This window comes from Ochotona curzoniae, unplaced genomic scaffold (assembly GCF_017591425.1).
Source record: "Ochotona curzoniae isolate NIBS_2020 unplaced genomic scaffold, NIBS_Ocur_1.0 contig_43, whole genome shotgun sequence".
Taxonomy (NCBI): Eukaryota; Metazoa; Chordata; class Mammalia; order Lagomorpha; family Ochotonidae; genus Ochotona; species Ochotona curzoniae.
In genome coordinates, this window is record NW_024466218.1 from 31,214,691 (window position 1) to 31,240,459 (window position 25,769).

The following is a 25,769-nucleotide window of genomic DNA, read 5'->3' on the forward strand; positions in this document are numbered from 1 at the left end:
AAGAAGTTAAAATACTTTGTACATTGAAACCTAAAAGAGAAGACATTCCCTTGCCTATAGATATAAATACCAATCCACAGATTTTGAGCTCAATTCTGCTTCAGTGGACTGAAAATTGCTTTTACTATATTGAATTGCATTTAAAACTTTGAATCATTTACTCAGTATCAATACATCTTCAAAGAAACTGGCATGGGAAAAAATCAGACATATGAAAGTCATTGAATTTCAATCAGCAATTCATTACACAAATTTCAAATGTGGAAGCAATTACTTCTAAGTTTTATTGGAATTGAGTTGTATCAGAGCAATACAAATGATTACGTATGGTCTTAGGTCTTGGAGGAAACCGGATCCTTACCAACAATACTGCTGCCTACTTATGACTGCTGTTCCACCTGCAAGTTTTATAAAGGCCTAGGCCTTCTGACCTGTAGCCTCAAATTTCTTCAATACTGATCTGTTTTGCTTCTTAATATTCTGAACATTTTGCAATTTATCAGTTACCAATATTTTAAAGTTAATTTCAATGACATTCTTGTGAAATCCAATAGTTGTTTTCCCAGCCAGATTCTTAAAGATTTATTTATTATTTGAAAGATTAACGGAAAGAAGGAGAAGCAGAAAGAAATATGAGAGAGAGAGAGAGATTCTTTCACTTGCTGGTTGCTCCCCAACTGGTCATAACGGACTGAACTGAGCCGATTCAAAGACAGGAGCCAGGAGCTTCCTCTAGGTCTTCTGAGTGGGTTCAATGACTTGGGTTATCTCTGCTGCTTTCCTATGTCATAAACTGGGAGCTGTCTCAGAAGTGGAGCAGTCAGGACTCAAACAAGTACCCATAACGGATGCTAGAGCTATAGGCAGATGATTAACTTGCTATGTCAAGGCCACCCAGACTGTTTTGATAACTTCAGGAAAGAACTGACATAAAGAATGGGGAATCTGAGCTGGAAATGAGTTTTCCTTTCATGCAACAACTTACAGATTTTTAAATATACATATAGAGTTAGGATATATATATATATACACACACACACACACACACACACACACACATATATATATATATATAGCACTTATATTCCTTATACATTTTAGAACAGATTCAAAACTCTAAAATGACCCTCCCTGGCATAAACATAAGTGCAAGTTAAAAGTGAGGCAAGGATAGGTGGCATGTAACATGGGACTTATCCAAGAGTTGTTTGGGTAATCCAACCTGCAGGTGTTATTGCACACAAAGCCACAGTTTTAGGGCAGTTCAATGTTAACTTAAGTAGTGGAAATAAGAATAACTTGTATTGATGTGGCAGGGAAACTCAAGATCAGCCCTTGTTAATGGGCATTTCTCAGTTTTGTATCTAATGAAAAAATGTTTCCATTCCATGAAGGCTCTAGTTTTCCAATATATTTTTTGAACCCGTATAAGATCTTACTGGTTCTTTATGCTGTGAATTAAACCGTTCACACATTATATGCTTATGTGAAAGACAAGATTTTACTTTTTTGAAAATCATATTAGCTCTTTCCTGCTCCCCAGAATTATCCAAATCAGATAAAGAACTGACAAGTACAATGACCAAGTAAAACTTTGGTACAAGGAAAAGTTGAAGATTGCATTGGAATGAAGAAGAAGAAAGGGTCTTTCCAAAAAAGACAGCAGGTTAATATGGAAGCCAGACATCTGGACCTCACTACTAATGATATTTTTGTTTTAATGAAGCAATTATTCCACAATGTCAAGTTTTTAGTATGCTAGCTCTGTTTTCTAGAGAATGGAGACAATGATACTGTTTTGGTCACATTGGAACCTCCTTTATTTTAATGTTAAACATAGTTGACGTGGAAGTCACGAAGAATCAGTAAAATCCTAAAAATCAAGAGACACAAATGTGATTCAAAGCTAGTTTTAGAATGTTAAAGGCTGTCTTTATGTGTCCAATCTAGATGCATAGAGCTCACAACAAGAACAAATAAAAATAATCTGTGATTATTTTTAATTTTTGGTTTTGGTCAAAGCTTCAAATATGAAAACTCTCCCCAAACAAGTTAGCTGATTTTTTAAACAAAAGTTGAAAATTTCAGCCATGTGAATATTAACTATATGTTGACAAAAAGATGCAGGGACTCTGATGTTGTCCCCGCCCACAATGTCAGGATACACTTAAAAAGCAGAATGATGGACTTAGGAGCGTTTATGAAAGACTATGCTGTGGTAATGATATAGCGGGAACTAGTGAAGAGACGAGGATTTGGAGGGGGCGGGGGAAAGGGAAACCTCGGAGCCTATGAAACTATCATGATATAATAGATAATTTTAAAAGATTTTCTATTTGGGAAAAGTGCTCCATTCATTTTTCACAAGAAGACCTAGTGTTAATGAGCATTATTTCAACATATTTGTCAGATGTGATAGTAATGTGGCGTTAGACTGCCTGGAGAACATTTAAGGTAGTTCTTATTGAACTATATTTTGTGAATGGATTGTGGATACACAGCAACCATGTGTAAAGCCACTTTAGCAACAAGCTGTATGTTTCAATCATCTTTCTCTGTGATGCTTGGGGCGTTGGAAGCACATGTGACTTGTATTTCATAAAGAATGATAATAAAATTATATAAAGACTAAACAAATGTATTCTGAAAGACATAATAGTCAGATATGCATTTTTAAATTTACAAGTATCTTCACTTATTTGTGTCAAGCAAATAATGTTTCAATGGAGAGTCTATCCTTGGTTGTGGGAAAATGCATTTGAGATACCTTTACACATGAAAAATCATTTAGATGGCAATAAGATTCTTTATCTGTAAACTCAATACGTGGTGTGATGGCCTGCTAGCATTACAGATAATGAAAGAAAACTGTTAACTGACAATATGTTATTTTTGAAACATAAGTAGAAATTTGCCTATTGCTCTGGAGGTAAAGGACTCAGAAGCGACATGACTTTGAATGCGTGACCATGTTTCTTAAAACAGATTCATCAGGAATTGAGAGAAATAATTGAGCTAAATATTGTTTACGGAGGATTTTGATGTCCAGATTTTGCATCTTATTTTGTTTCTTATGGCCAAACTTGACATAGCTCTAGAGTGAATCGCACAGAGTAGATACAAAGTGAGTATTCAGCGAATGATAAATAGATGCTGAAGAGTAATTCCTCTCGGACAACATTGGGTTTTGTTAGGCTTACTTGATTTTCTGGTAGGATTGTTTTTCTTTCAAGGGAACAGCATCGCATTGTATTTTCTGTCTCTTAATTTTGTTTTTTTAGTAAGACCGCTTAACGTGAGATCTATTACCTCAATGACGTTTTGAGTGCATAATACATCAGTGTTGTCCATAGATACGATGTTCCACTGCGGATCTCGAGCCTTATTTATCTTCCTTAACCAAAACTTCATCCCATCAGTTAATGAGCTCATCTCCCAGCCTTTGGATACTAGCAGACGTGAACTTGACTGTTTTATTCACATGCTGTTAGTAGGATCAGGCAGCTGTTTATCCTTCTGTGACTAAGCTTACTCCATTTAATGTCAAGTCCTTGAGGTATACCGATGTTGTCACCTGTCACATGCTTCCTTTTAAGACTAAATAGTGAGTCCAGCGTTTGGACACAACAAGCGAAGTGGGTATCTAGGATTTGGCATCCCTAAATTGATATCAGTTCAAGTCCACACTGCCATACCTGATCTCTTTGTTGGTGATCTGTTTAGTCAACAGAGACTGGACCAATGGTCTGGTAGGGTTCGTGTCTTCAGTATGTTCCAGCATTGGTTGCTCAGGATATTTGGAGAGTGAACCAGCAGATGAGAGATTTTTCTCTTTTCTCTCCTCTCTATATGATTCTGACTTAAATGAGTAAATGCATGTACTACATTTTCTTGATTTATGCATCCAAAGATAAACACTTTGTTTCTTCATCTTGGCTCTAGTGAGTATTGCGGAAATGAAAATAAAATTACTAGTCGTTCTTTCAGATTCTGATTTAAATTATTTTAGATAAACATCTGTAAATGTGATTCTGGATAATGTGGTAGTTTATTTTAGGGTTTTTGAGGACCTCTAATACAGCTTGTCACAGGTGATTGCAGTTTTATCTCGGTGCAGTTTTTTCACCTCTTTCCCAGTGCTTGATGACTTGGGTGATCTATGGCAGTTATTAAGGTACTCAGAGGGTCGTTGATGTGGCTTGGATTTTCATTCTGTAATGACTAGTGGTATTGAGCATTCTTCGTGTACATTTTACCATTCATTTGTCTCTGTGGAAATAGCTCTTCACGTCTTTAATCTCATGTTTAAATAAGGTAATCAGTTTTTATTTCTGCTGCTCAACTGAAAGTTATATTCTTTGCAGGTTGATTCTTAATTAATGCATGATTTTAGATATTTTCACCATTTTGTGGGTTGTCATTTAATTCTATCAATAGTTTCCAGAGTAGACAAATCAATACCGGGAAGGAAAATCAAAATTATTGACATATTAGATGATTTAAAAACATTAGAGGTCTATAGTAATCTAAATTATAAACTGGCATAAAGATAGACCTATAGACTTATACAATAGAATAGAAAGATCAGAAATAAGTAAAAATATGTATATGCTCAGCTGATCTTTGCCAAGCATGTCAATAATACACTATGGGGAAATTATGGTGCCTTTTGACAACATTTAGAAAACCGCCAAGATGTGAAAGAATGAATTTGGATCTTTGTCTTACCTCATGCACAAAAGAACTCAAACTTAGTTAAATAGATAGACACAGAACTCTTAAAAGAACACATAATGCAAAATCTCTATGACATCTGTCTTGATGAATTCATGGTTGACACTTAAAAAAATGGCAGTGGAATAAAAATAAATTACAGGGAATACATCAAAACAGAAAGTTTCTGTGTAATAAAGGAAGCAATCAATTGGACACATGGGAGCATTTAATCCTTTGGGGTTATGCAAACAACACCACAATGTGTTGTAAGAAGGGCAAACTGATATTAACATATGGGTCGATGTATTTCAAGACATGGGGATTGCTTTTTGAACATTTCTTATCAATATGTTAGATTAATAAAGATAAAGGAAATTGCAAGTGAAAAATGTTCATGGTTTGTTTTCCCCACACTTGCTACAAGCTGGGTTAGGACATGCCTTTAGCTAATCCACGTAGATTCTAATTCTGCCCTTTATTTATTAGTAAGAAGCTAATACATCTTTTCTAAATTTCTATTTTAACTTGCTTATTATTATTAATATACATTTGAATAATTTAAAAAGTATCTAGTGTATGTAGGAATATGAAAAGTACTAAATATATTGTTTAAATTCTGCAAGGAAATAGGGTAGGGTTTATCATCAATATTTGATAGAAATGACAACATAGAAAATGTGTGGTTTAAAGATTTTCAAAAGAAAAATCATGATAATATGAAGCCTTCTCAACTCTGAGGCTTGAATGTTTCACTTTCTATGAAGTGTGGGAGGTTGTTATTGGCGATAAACTGAAAAAAATTTAACCTTTATTTGTTCAAATGTGCCAAGAGGTCACAAGAAGAAATTTGAATACCAGATTGAAGTGAAAGTTCAGTACTTTTATTACTATAATTGCACTTCATTCTGAAAAGAGTAAAACACACTTGTAAAAAGAAAATAACTACATATTTGTTGAACTGATAAAGAGCAGGGTCAAAGCAGAATATTAAGCAATGTGAGTTAAATATAGCAATATATCAAAACTGTGATAAAAGGAAAGAGTATTTAAAGTGAAAGTGCACAGACAACTTTTCATAGGTATGACTTCTATTTTTTATTTTGTTTTTATTTGAAATGCAGAGTTACAAAGAGAAGAAGAGACACAGAAAGGCATTTTTCATATGCTGCTTCATTTCCCAAATGGCTGCAACAGCTGGAGCTGAGCTGATATGAAGCCAGGAACCAGGAGTTTCTTCTGAATCTACCGCATGGATGCAGGATCCCAAGGCTTTGGGCCATCCTCTTCTACTCTCCTAGTCCTCAAACAGGGAGCTGGATGGGGTATGGAGCAGCCAGGACATGAACTGGCACCCATATGGGATACTAGCATGGCAGGCTGAAGCTTACCTTACTATCTCATGGCACCAGCCCAGAGTGTGTCTTCATAGAAAATTAACATGGCCACCAATGATTTTAGATACTCAACAAAAACATAAGCCTGAATGGAAATATTTTATAACTTACAGATTTTAAAGGTAATGGAGAAAGTTAGGTTACATCTAAAAAATAATGATGTTTGCAGAAAAGTACAAGGTAGAAAATGAGGAAATGGCCCAGGGCTCTTTGTCCAACCGTAAAAGATAAGTGTGTCAGTTTGCGTGTTCTGAGTATTTTATGTATACTTTGTTATTAAATGCAAAATATCCCCCTGAAGATCACCATTATCATCATCATCCAATTTTTACACATTAGAATATACATCAGAACACTTTATGAAAATACACCTTCAACGTATTCCATGGGGGAGTTAGACATTAGTTTGTAAATCCTATATGGTTTTTGTCAGCACACAGTAATACATTGGCTGAATTGGCAAAAGTGTATCTGTCCCCAAATAAAAATGGATACTTGAGCTTTCACAAGGGAAGCTCACTGAGGGAACTGCATGGTTTAGTTGACTTCTGGGTCTCCTGCAGTGCATTTGCTGCTCTGTTTGTGAGTTCACCTTTTGCTCAAATTCTCCAAGGCGAAGAATTAGAAATACTCTAAGTTGGATCCGGCACAGTAGCCTAGCAGCTAAAGTTCTTGCCTTGCACGCGCTGTGCCAGGATTCCATATGGCTGCTAGTTCTAATCCCAGTGGTTCTGCTTCCCAACCAGCTCCCTGCTTGTGGCCTGGGAACTCACAGGATGGGCCAAAGTCTTGGGACCCTGCACCCATGTGGGTGACCTGGAAGAGGCTCTGGGCTCCTGGCTTCAGATCGGCCCAGCTCCGGCCATTGCAGCTGCTGGGGGAGTGAATCAATGGATTTGATTTGATTTGTCTCTCCTCCTCTCTGTATATCTGACTTTCCAATAAAAATAAAATAATGTTTTAGAATAAATGCTCAAAGTGAAAGCACACAAAGCGTTGCTGTTCAGGTTACTTTGGTATCTGAAGAGAACCCAGACAAGCAAATCTAAAGTACTCTGTATGCAGAAGAAAGGATTGCAAGCCGTCATTTCAAGGACTGCAAGCCGTCAGTTCCCAAGGAATACTGAGGACCCAGATGCTAGAAGAAATAAAGATCATATGGAAAGCTATTTCATAATCATCCTCTCCAGCTGGAGATCTTAGTATTTCCAGTGTGGGTTTATGGAGAATTACGGCATACCAATCTGAAATCCAGCAGCAGGTAAGGCATGGAAATATCAGAGGTGGATCCTAGCAAAAAACAAAACAAATAATAAAGGAATCTTCCTGAAGCAAGTTGTGTGAATACATGTTTACAAGTGAAAAGCAACTCTTCTTTAACCTTACAAAGATTTATAAGTTCTTATTTTTTATGTGACTGAGTTTATGAATAAAACGTGAGGTTTCTGTGCTCTAGAAACATTGTAAAGCTATGTCAATAAATTACGTGTTGAAATTCTGAAGATGTCCAACATTATTCTAGACTCTGAAACTAGCAAGCCAGAGAGAGAATAGGGCATGAAAGCCACAGTACCGTGATCTAGAAGTTCGCACATTTTCAAGTTTGTTTGGGTTACAGCATTTATCTTATTTCAAAACTTTCTCTCCACCTTCAGCTCTGCTGCCGTTGAAGGGAATGCTGGAGCGTTGTCTAACTGGAACTTTTCTTAGTAAAACATGTGTTTGCTCTGCTCTTTTGCTCAAATTCTGTTCGGCCCATATGATTGTTTTCTTTAGGTGTTCATCGGTGCATGTTTGAAGAAGAGCTAGTTTGTACCTCCTGTGAAAGAAACCTTTATAACTCTGACGACTATAATGAAAATGTTGTGCCTAAATGTATTCTTTACAACCAAGTGCACAGATTTTCTCATTACCCACGTAGTTTTTAAAGAGGGAAATCAGGTGGGAAAAGCTTACGAAGCAGTCAGCCTAATGCAAAAAGAGAATGAAATGCCTGCCATCCCCTTGTACGTTTTTGGCATTTTGTAATGGGCGAAACAGATATTCGGTAGACATGGCTTTCTTTATGCCATTCAGGGCTGTGGGTAATTCATGTCCTGCCTAGGTTGGTTCTTCCACACTCACGGACTGGCGGTTCCTCACTATGTGCACTCAGATGCTGTGGGCCGTTCCCTTCCATGGCCTCCAAATGCTGTGTCTTGCTTTAAGGACAAAAAAAATCAACCGGCAGGGATTCTTGGCATTGAATAAGAGGTACATTGAACTCACATTCTTTTTCTTCTTTTAAGATTTATTTTATTACAAAGTCACATATACAGAGAGGAGGAGAGACAGAAAGATCTTCCAACTGATGATTCACTCCCTAAGTGAGCACAACGGCCGGTCCAGTGCCGATCTGGAGCCAGGAGCCAGGAGCCAGGAACCTCCTCCAGGTCTCCCACGTGGGTGCAGGGTCCCAAATCATTGGGCTGTCCTTGACTGCTTTCCCAGGCCACAAGCAGGGAACTGGATGGGAAGTGGAGCTGCCGGGATTAGAACCGGCGCCCATATGGGATCCTGGTGCATTCAAGATGAGGACATTAGCCGCTAGGCCATGCTGTTGGGCCCGAACTCACCTTCTTGATCCTTCCAGCCTGTTTACTTTGACATCATCTACCCACTGTATAACTTCAAAGCAGATGTTTTTATGTTTTCGAAGATGGATGACCAGTGCTTGAAAGACAATAATTTAGGAAAAGAAGGATGGTAAAAGGAACAACTTTTTTTTTCCTTACTCCATGAGAGTTTTTCATAGGATTTCTGAAAACGTAAATTTTGAATAGAACCTTAAATGGGCCCCTGCATTCCAGACTTTGTTCTTTTTTTGAGACACTTTGTGATTAAGAAAAGCGTTCTGTGCCCTTGCTCTAATTTAAATCAGGGGAGTTTCCAGATTTTCTATAATTCTGACATTTCCATATGTCTATTAATATATTATAATTCTTTAACTTTCCTTAACATTTATTTAATGAGTGGAAATGCACTTTTGGATGACTGTGTTATAAATAAAGCTATGCAAGTCACAAATTTGGAAGAGAATTTTAATGAAGATATTTTGTCAAACTCAATTTAGTATTGAAATATTTTTGTACTTAGTGTAATATTGACTCTATACTGATTTATATATTCCAGTAAAGTGGGTGACGTGTAAATATATGGAAAAGTTATCTATAATTTTTGTTAACTATAGTGTGACTGATTAGTTTCCCTTTATATACTTGGTCATGTTTACAGACAGGTGCTAGGAGCTTTTGGGGATGGCACAGCAGAATCGGCGTCCTGCAATAAACATCCTGAAACCAAGTCGATTCAACAGTCTGCATTCTCTTAGTTCAGCTTTGAGGTCAAGTGCTGGTTGATGCCATGTGACTCCTTTTTGGAGGACTCTGCTTGACACACAGTTCCTCTCCTGGCACCCACTCAGCCGGAGGTTTGCTTCTCTTATCTGAGCCCATTTGGGGTTCGCATTTGAAGAAGCCTTCATAAAAGATGCTAGTTGGTATATCAGAGAGCAATGTGAGGGACATTTTTAAACCAAAAACTGACCTCAGCACTACAGCCACTGCTAATAAAAGTCATTACATTGGCGTTAGTGCAATGGGTAAAACAGTGTGAAGGAGGCAAGCTTGCTCTTGTCTCATGTGAAAGAATTTCCATGCATGCAAGCAGAGAACAAAGCACGATTTATTTAAGTCAGAAACCTCCTGCTGCAGCAGCCGGGTAGGCAGCTCCATAAGATGAAAAACCCAGACAAACTGTCTAGCCTTTTAAGCAGATTTTGGGGAAAAATAATAGAACGACAGCTAGCAATCAGACAGGGGTGTGGACAAAGCCCATAAAAGGCTGGAATTGCAGGCATATCCAACCTGCTCCTGATAAAACAAAAAAGTCATTGGAAGAGCGGCTTGGATAACTTCTTTTCATTCTCGTGATAAAACTAGCAACTCAACTAGGATTGCTATGCTGCCTTTCTAAAGGCAGTTTCTGAGCAGAAGCAAGCATCTCATACACTTTCTTTTGGAGTTTTTTTTTCTGTTCTATTTTATTTTTAATTTTATGATACAATTCCATTGGCTCTGGGATTTCCCCTGTCTCCTCATTCCCACAGTCCCTATATTATTACAATAACCTAGTCTTTCATAAGCAGTCATGCTTATCATCCTGCTGTTTAAGTGTGTCCTCACATTGTGGGTACAGTACACCATCCAATTGTCAAGATATATCAAACATACACCCTTTCCTTATTCCAACAGAGACATGGCTCTATTCATTCATCTAACTCCTTACATTAATACCAATATACATTGTACTTATTTTGCACCAATCTTGCAATCATTGTCTTGTATTAATGAGCTACCATCAGCTACTTATGATTCTTGCTATTTGCCAAAAATTTTGAGGATCAAATTGGGTTAAATCATTTGAACATGGTGACAAGACCAAATATATTAGCTGGAGATTTCAGATTTTGGTATCACCCCTTGAGATTAGAAACAAAGGAAATTAAGGGCTTTTTCTATAAATAGAATGGGCTGTTGACACTAGTGTGCATAACAGAGAAGATAAACCAATGTGGAAATAGGGAAATTATGTGAATATCCTTTCTCCCTTTTTTCCTTCTCTCATTCAGAGTGGGAGAAAGAGGGAAACAGTGAGATGTAATAGATTTTACAAGGCTAGAATAGAAAGATATGTGCGCTATTATAAAGTATACAGGATTAATCTGAATGATGAAATTATTTGTGAAGTTAAATTTTTAATCCATTCATCTACTTACAAATAGATGTTAATGTCTACTTTGCTGATACCTAGAGATTAACAGTAAATAAATTAGATCTAAATTACTGACTTCACAAACTACACAGTCTCGTGTGGCAATGAAGGAAAAAACACAAGGGGATTTCAAAAGGTTAAAGGAAAACATACATAATGTTTTAAGTTTCCATAAACTTTTTGAAGTACCTCATGCATGCATAGGCAAATACGTGCATTTATACAAAAATTGTCAGATAGTGGTGAAACATGCAAGACAAATGACAACAGCAAAGAGGGAGTATGTGTTGGAGAAACGAGTAGGGACAAGAATCAGAAACCTGGGTGATGCTCCTGGTCCCAGGCTTCTGGCTTTGGCCTGCTCCAATCCTGGTTCTAAACCCTGGCAGCCCCACTCCCATCCAGCTCCCTGCTTGTAGCCTGGAAAAACAGTGGAGGACAACCCAAAGCCTTGGGATCCTGAACCCACTTGGGAAATCTGGAAGAAGCTCCTGGCTTTGGATCAGCTCAGCTAAGCTCCGGCCATTGGGCCACTTGGGGAGTCAATCAGCTTATGGAGGATCTTCCTCTCTGTCTCTCCTCCTCTCTGTAAATCCAACTTCCCATGAAAGTAAATCTTTCAAAAAAAAAAAGTTAGCATGACTCTACTTAAGCTATCTCTGGATCAGCGCTAATAACAGAAAATATTTTCAGTATTCGCAAAACAACTGAATTGGAAAAATGGTTTTCTGTGTTTGTATAAATATATGCATCTGAGTAATCCATGAAATTGGCCTTGTAAAGTAACTAAAATATTTGTCATTTTAATTGTAAAACTTTTTAGTTGTTCTGCTATTTCTATAATATTTGTGTGAGGCCAGCTGCACAGATCACTCAAAGTCTTTAATGAGAAAGTTCTGGAAATTACCGTTTTCTGAGCACCAGGCATGGGCATTGACAGGCTGAAAGTTTCTGGGCAATGACTAGAGACTACAAGGTTATACTGCTTAAGAGCTGAACCTATCTTTTTCTATTTTTGAAAATGCATTCATTTCCACCTTAGATGTTGCAAAGTATGCAACATTCAATAGTAAGCTTTATGTATAAAAATGTCAATGCTTTCATCAAGAATTGGGATAAAAATTTAAAGAAAAAAGAATATAGAGTGAAATGTTATTTTTTTCAAACATTTTATTAAGAAAGTGTTGGAGGTTGACAAAAATTTTACAGCATGCTGCACAGCCAATAACTACTACTTGTGACACCCACCAGCATCCTGTATCAGCACTGGGTTGAGTCCCCACTGCACCAGCTCTTGCTAATATGTCAGATGATCTAAAAACACGAGACCCATGTGAGAACCCCCGAAGAAGCTTCTGGCTTCAGGCTTTGGCCTGGCCCAGTGCTGGCCATTATGACCACTTGGTGGAATAACTTAGCAGCAAAAAGGTCTCATTACTTTTGTCTTTCTGCATGTGTATTTGCCTCTCCCTCTCTTTAACTTTGTCTTCAAGTAAATAAGTAAATCTTAATAAAACTCATCAATGAAAAAGAATTTTATAGTGGATTACTGTATACTTCCACCAAGATTCAACAAATAAACATTTATTATAATTATTTTGTACCTTCCCATCGATTTGTACATGCTTAAGTTTATTTACCAACGCATCCTCCCAGCTCAACTCCCAATAGTATGGCGTATATGCTTGACTATAGACTAATATGGGTTTACAATCTTTCTTATATACACCAATGGACATTGATTGAGTTGTGCAATCTGAACTCGTTTCAAGATAGTAAGTTTTATCAATATTAAGAAAGTTACCTGATGCTTTGGACTGTTCTTTCCCAGTACTATCCCAATTCTTTGTTCTGGTAGTTTTCCATCATAAGTCAGAATATCTTACTTAAAACTTCTATTAAATGGAATCATACTCTTTTGTCTCATTTATGTAAGGTTTCTTCATTTTAATATATGGCTAAAAATGTATTATTTGAAAACATAAGAGCTTTCATATGGAACAAATTTATAGATTTAGTACATTAATGTGTGGTATTATACTTTAAATGAGTGTGTTTATATCTAAAGAGCCTTTCAAATGAATTGTTGAACAAAAGGTGCGAAGAGCTGAAAACACAGCTTTTTTCTGCAGCTTTCAGTGTAACTTTTGCATGTGTATTTGTGGATGAATCCATCTTGGAATCTATCTATCTATAAAGATATCTATCTATCTATCTATCTATCTATAAAGATATCTATCTGTGTCTGTCTATATACGGCATGTGAGGATGGGAGCTATTTTTGGACCACCTAATGTGTATGTATACTAGATATCTGACAATTTCCATTTCATTGAAACCTCAGATTTCATTAACTATATTATCTCATTTTCACAAATGGGCCTTGCTATCCTCATTGCACTTTGGTATTTCCTAGAGCATTGTCCTATTCTGCACTCCTGGGGGAGTCATGGCTCCCCAGAATCAAGCTGCCATTTCTAAACTAGATTTCTTCTTCCCTCCTTAGTGCTTCTCCAGATGCTTAATTTTTTTGAGTGTTGCTTCTGACTAGGTGACAGCTAATTTGTTCAATAGTCTTGTATTATTGTTGTATGAATATTGTCTTAATCTTTGCTTTCCCTGCTAGATAGCACATGTACTTCGTAACTGGAAATTTGAGGATGAATATCTTTATTTGAAGCAGAAAGTCACTGGTGAGAATCACAGAAGTTGAAATATGTTTCCAACAGGTAAATATTTTTACATCTCTAGCATGTATTTGTACAGACCGTGCAGCACTTCCTGCATCTTTAGTTGTGTATGGATTCTGGATGTGTGAATTCTTTCATGTCCATCACTGAGTCATGTGTTATATACCTGATTCCAGGCTACAAGAGTTCCAGAACCTTCAGATTTAGTCAGGATACCTTATGAAACCATGTTAACTATCTGCACGAACGTATTGGTAACATGAAGTCTTTATCCTTTATGTTCTTACTATTCATAACTTAAAAAAAAAGATTTATTTATTTTTATTGGAAAGTCAGATTTCCAGAGAGAGAAGGAGATTCAGAGAGGAAGATGTTCCATCTGCTGGTTCATTCACCCAATGGCCGCCATGGTCAGGGTTGAGCCAGTCGGAAGCCAAGAGCCAGGAACCTGCTCTGGGTCTCCCGTGCAGGTGTGGGGTCCTAAGGATTTGGGGCATCTTCTACCCTTTCCCAGGCCTCAAGCAGGGAGCTGGATGTGAAGCAGAACACCCAGGACACAAATCGGAGCCCAAATGGGATCCGGGGCATGCGTGGCAAGGATTAACCCCTGAGCCACTGCACCACATTTTAAATAAAGTATCCAAACTCCTCAAATGGTGGTCATATCTTTGTATATTGCAACCATTTCATAATTTTCAGGTGTTGGTTTTAAGGATCTCGGTCAGTTATCATTTTCTATTGGTTCTTCTCTAATTTCCTCAAACCAGGAAATCTTCATTTCTCCTAATACTTGTGTCACATATGAAGTGGTTTATGCTTATAACAATCCCCTCACTCTCCTGCACTTATCTGGAGGAAAGCCCTACCACTCAGGGAATGATCTAGCAACATCTAGTTGTTGAATAAACATGACAAATAATGCAATGTGGTTGAATAGATAGAAACATAGACAGTGCTTATCTTGAATGATGTCTCTTTTTTAGGGTGATCACAATTTCTTGTACCAATATAGAGAAGCCCAGTCATGCCAAACTCTCAGTCTGTTCTGGGTGGAAATGCTTTGTGCACCTTCTGTTGCAGCTCCATTCTGTGAGGGTGCCTGCCAATGGCTCAGAGTGGCAACATACTGCAAGCTAGGGAGCTCACTCCAGGGAAGCTGCCCAGAATCCCAGAGGGATACTCTCATCTCTCCTCCATTGGTAATCTTTCTTTGAAGTGGCTTGTGTTGGTAACAGCAATGAGTCCAAGAAATTCCCAGTGGAAACATATGGTGATCCTGGTCTTCTTCCAGGATTGTCTTTGTCTGGCAGCTTCGAGCTACGCTCAGCACGGTTCATCATCTTGTGAGAAGAGATCCAACTTTTACAAAAGCAGTGATTTCTATGTGCATTTTACTTTGTATATCACTACTTCTCAGATAGAGCTGCTAAAGTATTAGAAGTGGAATAAATAAAAGGGAGACTAGAGAACTAATCAATAGTATTTTATTACTATGTTGTTATAAAGAAAATTATGTTAACCTTAAAACAAGAATATTTTTACAGACTCAAAGGGATATTATTTATTCCTATTGTGCAAAATAAAACTAAGCCATTTTGTGGGTCCCTAAGGACTGTGGGCTATTGGCTCTGTGCTTCTGAATCAATGGGTGAGTTTTTTTCCATTCAACTTTCAGAGCCACGGCCTCTGTGGTTTTCTCTGAGCTTCTTGAATGTTCAGTCTCCTTTCACTGGCTGGTTCTTGTTGTTGTTTTGTGCATTCAACAACTTGTACACTTCTCAATGAGTATACAATCTGAGCTTTGTAGATCCCGTTTGCAATTCGTCTTTTTGGCCAAGTTTTTACTGAATCCTTAAATAGCTTCTTTCATCAGGGTTTTGTAGGTTCTTCATTCAACTTTGTATTTATTCTGTTAGATTCATACCCAGGTATCCCATATATTTATGTAGCAATATAGAGAGAGTTACATAAATCCTTTTTCTATTACGCCATCTGTCAAGAAACAAATGTGGTTCTATTTGGTATATTAAGGCTGTGAGTATATTTCATGATTATTTTACCACTCTCTCTTTTTTGTTGCTTTTTTTTTTTACATTTTATTATTATTATTATCGTTTTATGATACAATTGCATAGGCTCCTAGCTTTTTCCTTATCCCCTCCCCAATTCCCTCCCCCCCACCTAGTTCCTCTATATCATTACTAAAATATAGTTGTTCATACATGGACAAATGTCCATCATTGCGGGCATGGACAATGGCAGAGAGTCCAGCATCCTCTGCTTCATCCTGATGAACTGTTTTTCTTTCCGTTTAAATGTGTCCTTACCCTATTCTGCCATCTAGATTCTCCTATTTTACCACTCTCTATCTCGGTCATTGCTTCTCCTTGTTAAAATATTCTTTCATGTGTTTTTTTTCAAAGGCACAGTGATAGAGTAACAATCATTTGTTTGTTCACCATCCAAATGCTCCCAACAAGTACAGCAGGCCAGGAGGGGAGACAGAGAGGAGGCTCTTCCGTCTGATGGTTTACTCCCCAAGTGACCACAACAGATGGAGCTGAGCCAATCTGAAGCCAGGAGCTTCTTCTGGGCCTCCAACGTGGGTGCAGCATCCCAAGGCTTTGGGGAATCCTTGCCTGCTTTCCCAGGCCACAGGTAGGGAGCTGAATGGGAAATCGACTTCTGGGATTAAAACTGGCACCCATATGGGGTCCCGGCGCATTCCAGGTGAGGACTTCAGCCGTTAAGCTACAGTCATGAGCACTGTGTGAAATGGTTCTTTGTTTGCATCAGTTGTACAGAATCGCTCACTCCCCAACAAATGAACATGTCTTTTCCTAAAGTTATTTAATTCTCTTATACACATGTTTGTTTTCATTGCTTTTATTATGAGCCTAAGTTGATCTCTCTATAAACATCACGAAGCATGTCGTTACATTCCTACCACAATTTCAGCATCTCTAGACTCATGAGGTTAAAACTTGTTCCTCTAAACAAGCCCTCATTACCCATATTAGAGCCACCATTTCTTCTTCAGAGATCTCGTATTGAAGATCATGTGAAGATCCAATGAGAACAACAAAGCCATTGACCCTGGATAGTGCTGATCTGTTGTGGCCTCCTCACACCTTGACCAGCATATAAAAGTGTTTCCCTGATGGAGCTGTCAATTTTTGTTTTATAGTCCTTTTGGAAGTAATCATGCTTTCCCTTTAATTTCTGATTCCTGAAAACTTAAGTTCCTTACCAAGAACTCTTATCACTCTAAGTAGTTTATTGCTGATACCTTTTAAGGAGCAGTCCCTCTGTCTCTTAGGTTGGGCGCAAGTTCACAGGGAATGGATTTTGTGATGTCTGCACAGTGACCTTTCTTGAGCTGAGCTCAAAAATCTCGATCCTCAGCTTTTATTCTCAGGTCCACATTTCACCCTGAATTTGAGTGACTCTGCTAAATGCTTCTCAGCCACACCTACAAGTATATTTTTAGCAAACTTGCCCTATATTGTTTAAGTTATAAAATAGTCGAATGCTTCTAGTTTAAGAAGTTATATGGTTGTGTGGTTCATTTTGATATTCCACTGTGCTCAATGTTCATGTGATTTTCTACTTTGCTCTTCTCAAAAGGTATTTGTGAGTAGGGAACGCTTTCTGCAGCCACCCCAGGATATGGTGTCAGGCTAAAGATCAGTTCCGAGTCAATCTGTTGGGCCATTTGTGACATTAACCTTTGAAAAAAGGGTTAATTTCAGTGTTGGAGAAGTGTGGGTAAAACACACAATAAGTCCAGATAGCCAGCAGGTTCTTGAACGCCGTCAAAATGTTTCAGGGTGTTTATTCAAATATGCCATTTTCTCGATGCATACACAGGCACTTAGAGTCAGTGTGCCCTGGGAGAACTGGCATTCAGCAAGGTTTCCAAGCCATTACTTTTCCTATGGACCCTGGCTGATGTTTACTTCAAAAAATGTGAAAACCTGCTAATTTCTTCAAATGAGGGAGCAACAGAGACACGAGAGTTGAAATGAGAAAGATCTTTGGGCACAACATATGGGAAGTGCAACCCTGAAAAATGAGACAATGAGAACAAATTCATCAGGTCCTAATTTTCTACTAATAGATAAGTATGAATATTTATCTCCCATCTGAAATGAATTTTTTAAATTCAGTATTTGCTTTTAATATATTAAAATGCTTAGATCCCTTCTTTTAAAAAAATGTTACTTAAAAAATGATAAACTATATGTCATGAAAAAAATCTTTATTATTGAATCCCTTGAAGATGAAGAAAAAGCACATCTTCTTATGGGTCTGAGAGGGTCCAGTAGAGAGAGTTTAGTGGCTTCTCCCTGCCAGACTGAAACATAAGCAGAGGCTGTGGAATGGGCATTTGGAACTCAGGAAGCCAGAATGAGCAACCTAAAGTGGTTTGTGCCATTTACCCTGCTTTTAAAGCTTCTGTATATGCATGGCTGGGAAGGTGTAACATGAAATATTCTTTATCTAGTGGAGATAAGAAAGCATGAAGTTAAAGATAAGATCTACACTAACTTCACTGCACAATGTAGAGACTTTCAAAGCAACCTGTTCCGTTTAGTTAAGTTACCATAGAAGCAGTCCTCAGAAAAAATAATTTCATAATATATTATCAATTCACCATGTTTACAAGACTTTCTGTATTTGTCGGTCAGATATTTTGCAAGGGTGGGCTTAGAAGACCCTCAGTGTCAATTTGTTTAGACAGTGAGTAGCTGCTTAAACTTGAGATGTAGATCTACTCTCTTCCTGAAAAACTGCCCAGACAGCTCTGCGCCGAGATTAGTCTAAGTCGCGGCTAGAGAGTTGCAGTTTTCATTTTTGAAAACACAGTTATTACATGCATTCTGTGATGGGAATGATGCTCTTAAACTGTTAACAATGCATTCCTTTCATTCTTGATGGACCCTGATCCGTTGTTACCACTGCTGATGCTGGCTTGGATTCCCTTATCCTTCTGCTCATAAATTATGTGCATGTCAAGTACTGGTTGATCTGGAGAGGATGTGGAGGCCTTCAGCGAACAAGTCTTATGAGTTGGTACTGATAGGGTTTGATTTAGTTTCTAAAGCTACAGTAAAATCAAGTAAAAATATTGTTTCTTTTCTTTAAAAGTATAGAAATGTCAGTTGTCATGAGATTTAAAATAAATTTTAAATAAAGATGTTTTCCAGCCTTTATTCCCTCTGACGTTTCTAGGGAAATATCCTTCCTCAAGGATCTGATGGTCCAGGAACTGATATTCCTGGAAATCCTGGCATGCCTTTCTCTTTTTTTCCCTTTTGTTATTTTAACTTATCTTTATTATTTTGGGGATAGCACTTTTAAAAGATTTATTTATGTATTTGGAGTCAGATTTATTTCCAAGTTCACAAATTTTATTGGAACTTTTGATATCGGCAGTGATTTGACTGAGATGTTTTGTGGAGAAGTATGTGGCTCTCTGGGAGGAAAACCACACTGATCCCCTGTCCATGCCACCACTGACACTGGCACAGCGTCTCTAGTCAGTTGGTTCAAGGAACCCTCCAGCAGCCCCGTGGCCGACCTTATCCTCCAGTGCCAATCCTCAGGGAGGCAGGCATGGAGAATGTCGCCAGCCACTCTTTAGGAAACTACTAGGTTCTCTATTTCGCTTTTCTTTCCCTTTCAAATCTCATGTTTCCTGTTGGGGAGACATTGTCCTTTGCCCAATGCAGACACCAAGTCGCAATGAAAGGCACAGCTGCTGAGATGACTCCAAGAAAGTCTGGATCAGTGTTTTTCAAATTACAGACAGTGACATGAACTTTTCCTTTCTGTGGGTTACAAGGAAACCAGATTTCCCCAGTTGTCCGCCAAGGGTGAGGGCAGAGCTGAACCTGCTGCTGCCCTACTCTCCTTCATGCCCAGCTCTGCCGCCATCTTCACAGGACTTTTCCCCTAATGTGTCCTCTTCCCCTTCTTTTAAGAACACCAGCTATTGGACTGATGGATTTTGCTAAGTTAGAATATCTTCTGACACCACAAAACCAATTATGTCTGCATATCATCCATGCAAACGAGATCACATTTCAAGTTTCTGGGTGGACACAAAGTCTTAAACATTGTAACTCACTGCAATGTATGATGGCTGGGATTGGAACCTAGGTGCCAGCCACAAAATAAGACAAACAAGCATTAAATCAACTCAGAGCCCACAAACTGGAATACTACAAGCTACTAATCCAGAAGGAGGTCTTTGCGAAGTCCTTGCATAACTGGGGTTCTACTTCCACTTGCACAGGTTCCACAGTAAGAGCGTCTGTGCATGGAACAGTAAGTCATAAATATTCTTTGGGTCACACACAGCATCTCCAGAACATCCCAGAACATTCACTTCTCTGGACTTCATCCTTCCTCTGGGAACTGCTAATGACAATTGGTAAGAAAAGTTTAAAAAGACCTATGTGAGAGGGAAACATGCAATGGCAGAAGAGCAAGACAGGAAGCTGCAAGCCATAGGATTAGATGATATACATCCGCATCAACTTGTTAACATGTGACGTGAAGAAGCTTTGATGTTTAGGCTTTCTGGACAAATCCACCTTTTATCTAAAACATTTACAAAGGAAGTTCAAAACAACCACAGTTTGCAAGGCATTTATGGGAAACTTGAGACAGATGTAGAGTGCCTAAGTTGTTTTGACAATGGTATTAGTTCTCCACAAGTTCTTTGTGGCAGGAAATTTTTTGATCTATTTGATAATTGTTAATCTCAGTTTCTCAGCATTTCATTCCTGCAACCACTCAAGAAAGTCTTATGAAGGCTGGGCAGCAGGTGGTTTTGAGGTGAAAAAGTACATGTTTTGTTTGTGCTAATTATTTAATTGCAGCATATGGAGAGAGACAGTTAATTAGGCAGCTAGAATACTATCCACCAAGATCTTTACAGAGTCACATTCTTCTAGCATCCTGATGGAACACAAACAGGAAGCTACTTATTTAAGAGATCCTAGCAGCTTAACTGCCACCAAAATCTAGTCCTTTCTAGAGTGAAAACAAAGAACCGTCTACTAGCCCCTCGCATCACTAAGCAACAAAAATAGGAAGCAAAGAGCATGGGGTCCAATTTTGACTCCAAAGGTATTAATTCATGGAAAGCAAGGGACACTGCTTGTAATTTGTTTGGTTTTGAGGGGCTGACATCCTTTGCTCGCTGCACAGTTCTTTGTTGCATTGCACAGCTTTGACATGCTAAATGCTTACTAGCAGAATTGTAAAATTTCATACAGCAAGGGTCAGCAGGCTAATCCTCTGCCTGTGCCATCGGCATCCTATATGGGCACTGGCTCAACTCCCAACTGCTCTACTTCAGAAACAGCGCCCTGAGAATGGCCTGGGAAGGTAGTAGAGGATGGCACAAAGCCTTCGTCCTCTGTACCTATGTGGGAGACTGAGAGGAAGCTCCTGGCTCTCAGCTTCAGACCAGCCCTGCTCTGGCTATTGCAGCCACTTGGGGAGTGAGCCAGCAGACAGAAGATCTCTCTTTCTGCCCTCTCTGTCTTTTCTCTCTGGCTCTTTTCTCTTCATAACTCTGATTTTCAAGTAAAAACAAATTGTTTTTAAAATTTACATAAAATAAAAAAGCCAGTTTTCAATCAAGGAGGTGTAATTTCCTATGAAACATTTCATAAGTAGAAATGATTGATTTGAAAAACATGTGTAATTGAGGAGCAACAGGATAATTTGGGGGTGAGGTTTAGCACTGATATTTGAAGTGCTATTTGCATGGCAAGGCTATACTGGGATTTACACATGTTGGACAACCATGGTCATGTCAGTGGGTCAATATGCTCCACCATGTGCATTTGCACGTGAATTGAGGCTCTCAAGGATCCAAGGGAGACCTGACATCCTGCTCCAGCTGCGAAAACCTCTTGGGTTGAACAGACCTGACCTGAGCCCTGATACAAGCAGTATCACCTTGATTAAAGAAGTAATGATTAAATGATTGTCAACATCTCAGGTGTGCAGGGATGTGACTCTTCTTCATGGGTTATCTCTGGAACATCTAGAAACTTCCATTACTTGCTCTTGTCACTCAGTAGGCTTTTCCTTGCAGCTACCTCTTAGAAAGTGTTTTGAATTTACTTCAAAGAGTAGAATAAAATTGGGATTGAAAAACAGCTTGTTAAAATTTAGGCGTAAGTTTTGCAATTGAAGCAGAGGCCATGGGTGCCTGACCATACATCACCCATGGACCGCCCAGCTTGGAGCACCTCTAACTCGTGAATTCAGACTTGCTCTGGACGCAGCTTTTCTTGTCCTCACCCAGGGCCAATTCACATGCCACGCGATGAACTCCCACAGCAGCTCTCAACAACTGAGTACCCGGAGCCAGGGATCACAGGCTTCAATTCCGTCCTGGGAATGATTCTTGAATGCATGAACTCAGACTTGAACTCTCCAGAGAGTATTAACCAGTGATTTCCCATTAAGGCAATGTAGCCAAGGATATGAACTTCGTTGTGTACCATCCATTCTTGCCTATCTCCCCTGTTCCTTTTTTCTGACTTTTAAAGTATACACAGCTCATAGCTATGCCAGGCAATGCTTTTAGGAGAATTTGGGGAAGTCCAATATCAGGTGGTGGTGAGTCATCTTTCCTTCTCTTTTTCCTTGCCAGATTCATAAAGCTAATTTATCACGCATCAGAGCTGCACTGCTTCTGTGTCCTGGGAGTCTTTCACGTGCCCAGATTATGTTGGGAATTGCACATAGTGGATTGATTAGCTTCAAAACTTCTCCCTGATAGATTCGGCCCTCTGAAAAGCCAGGTTTCCAACACAAACCTTAAGCCAGTCACTGTGAATTCCAGTCTCTAAAGTTAAATATTTATATGAGGCATATTCTGAGCAATGATAAACAGCGTGTCTGTACCACGTGCAGGACTTTCTTCGCTGTCATCAAATGTCTGTGCCCAGGCAAAAAGAGGCTGTCTGCGTGAAGCTCACTTGAGGCCCGCAGTCATTCGCTAAAGAGGCAGTTAGGAATCAGAGAGCACAGGAAACCTCAGGCGAGGCTGGTTCATTAGTGCCTCTGCTGATTAATCCAGACCTGGCTGCCACGTTGTTAGATGCCTCGAGGTAGAGTTGGAGGCAATCAGCCCTGTGGAAAGTGCTTGATTGCTTCTCAGAGTGGCGGTTGGCTTTTGGGCACTGTGCTTGCTTCTGTCAGATCTGTACTGTGACCTTCAGCGAGGACAATGACCCTTTTCCGATTGCAGAGTCTATGGGTGCACTATCCACAAGTCCATTCTACAAACACATAAGGAAACAGTCACCAATTCCGGGGTGCAATTATATTTTAATTTCGTAAACACACTCCAATTATTGCATTTTCGTCCTTTTTTATTTTGCTTGGAACAGCCACTCCTCCTAAATGTGCCACTTGCTTTGTTTTCATCTCCAGTTGCACAGGGTCCAGCAGGGAAATGAAGTGAGAGTTCCCTCTCCGCCACAGTAAACAGCCAGATACTGTAATAGGAAGCGTTTTGAATAATTTATAATTTGCAAACAAAAATTCATCTGATTATGGTGAGATGACAGACACTTTGCATAACAGCTTGCGTTATCAAAGAGCTTTTTTTCTTTTTTCCATTTTGGGTTACTGATTAGTTTCACAAATTGAAGAGAAATAGCTATGCACACTATTACCTTTAAATTATTTTTTAATCTACCTTTTAATCTCTGGGAACTATGCAAAAACAATATCTTTACTCTCTGCCAATCACGGATGATGATGCATTCAGAAACATCTTCCTATGTGTCTGAGCAAAACAGACATTTATGAAAGCATGCGTCTTTCTTCCCAGGCAGTGGGTGCCTAAGGATTCTATAGCATTGGTGACTCATGACTATGTGATGATCCGTTTTCTTTTGTTACATGGGATAAAGCGTACTAGACATGTGTTTTCCTCTGTACTCACACCCCCTTGCCTGTCTCCTCTTGGCTTGGTGTTATTTGTGAAAGTGATGGAACTCTTGTTGTGTCAAGGTAAAAGTCCTATTATAACTGAGGGCTTGATTGTAACAAGTTTAGGGACTAGCCAGAAGAAGGGCGAGAATACTTCCCTTAAGTATTGATACAGGAAGACTGTCCTGTTTGGAAGGTTAGAGGACGTGTGGCTTAAAGTTGTGGTGCTGCTCCTGAACCTCTTAAGGGGCCCTCTGCTTACAACAAAATGATGAAGTTTCATATTACGTGATTGGTCTAGAAGTGCAACCGACGTTAGATGAAGGCTTACATTCTGTTACATTTTCTCAAGATGGTTACTTTTCTAAAGAATTTATTTGTTTTCTCAAATGACTATGAGTAGTACTCTGCCTTTCCATATTACTGGTTACCGCTCAGTTTCTCTTTAGGCTGTTTGTTGTAGATTTCATTCTTGCGTTGAAACTTGATCATCAGGTTAAATAGATATGGATAGCGTATATTTATGTTTCAGATATCTGTTTCCTCAGAACACTGTGCCAAACATTATGAGGTCTTAAGAAAGTTCAAAACTGTACAGCAAAATTCATTTACTTGTAAACAACAGAGCATTTACACTATCTGCTGCCGTGTTTTCAAAGGAATTGGGCATGGAGGCAAAAAGCATTTGTGAATGCACTGATTCTGAAGGGTGTGTATCTTGTGTTTCTCTGCAAGGCGACCTCTGCAATAGCACAGTCCATCTAAAAATGCTGCTACCACAATAATAACCACTTCTTTCCTAGTGAAATCAAAAGTGGGTGTGGTTAGAGGAAGAGCATGGAAGCCATGACATCAACACCAGTTAAAACCTGCTGGTTTCTGTAAGGTGAGGATGCTGTTGACCTCTCTCGATGCCTTTACGCTGTCTGTGATTAGCCACAGTCGTAGCACACCAGGCCGAACTACAATTCAGTTTGATTGACAGCATACATAGGAGCCTCCCGTTATTCCACTACCAGGAATAAGTTCTTTTGCACTGCAACCATTCTGACCAGTATTATATTTATAGATTATGCTAGGTTGGTATCTCTGTGTGTAAATTTCCACTATATTTTAGTTGGAAAGTAGCCACTATCTCTTTGCAAATTCTCTTTGCAGTTGTCATATGATGAAACTTTTTCAATCCTTAATAACCTAGGGTGGATTGAAGCCATGCCATATTTCCTAGTTTTAAAATCATCCAGTCTCTCCTATATTAGCATATTTCTTGATGGTTGAGAGTCGTCAGACAGCCCACTAAGGACTTTCGAAATAAAAATGTCAAGAGAAAAGACACCTCCACCATATTTAGAGATGGCTAATGCCACCTCTCTGAGTTTGAGGAATTTTATAATAAGCAGAAAACTTTTCTACACTGGTGAAAACTACCTAAATAGTAAATTTATATAATTTATTTGCCTTTACTCTGTCAAGGTATTTAATTTGAATGGAAAGGAATCTTTTTCAGGTGTATCTTAAGTGATGAAATATGTCAAAAGATTTAACATTCTCCCATCATAAGAGAATGCTGAAGAAGGCAGACTCAGAGATAGGAGAATGTCCCTTGTCCTGTGGTTTTGAGCATTCATCCCCAAATCAGGCATGTAGGGAGGCTGATGTTGGCATGTTGGCAATTTTCCAGGGCAACAGATAGTCCCGCAAAGAAGAATATGCTTATAATTTTGATCCTTCTATTACTGTCTATGTCTTTTTGATATAAATAAATGTCCTGTGAAGGCCAACAGTAAGCAGAATGGGAACAAGTCAAATTGTTGAATACAGATATTACATTCCAAAAACATGGTTCTTGAGTGTGCATCGATTTTTGCTAATGTAAGCACTGACTTCATATGCACAAGTGGTAGCAGTTTTCTTGATGTTTTTTACTCTAAGCCAGGAAAGATTTTTATATTTTGTATTTCTATTGGCCACCAATAAAAGAAGTCATGACAAGTCTAACAGTGCCAGAGTTAACAGGAATCCAGATTTTCTAACATTTGTTCAGTCATTTATTTGGATGTAATTTAAAGAAAAAGGAACAAAGCATCTTGTATTCCCATGAAGTTGAAGGTAGGTAAGAAAATAACATGTTTCTGTAGTGATAAGAATTGAAATTTGCAAATTATTTCAAAGTTAGTTTTTCCTT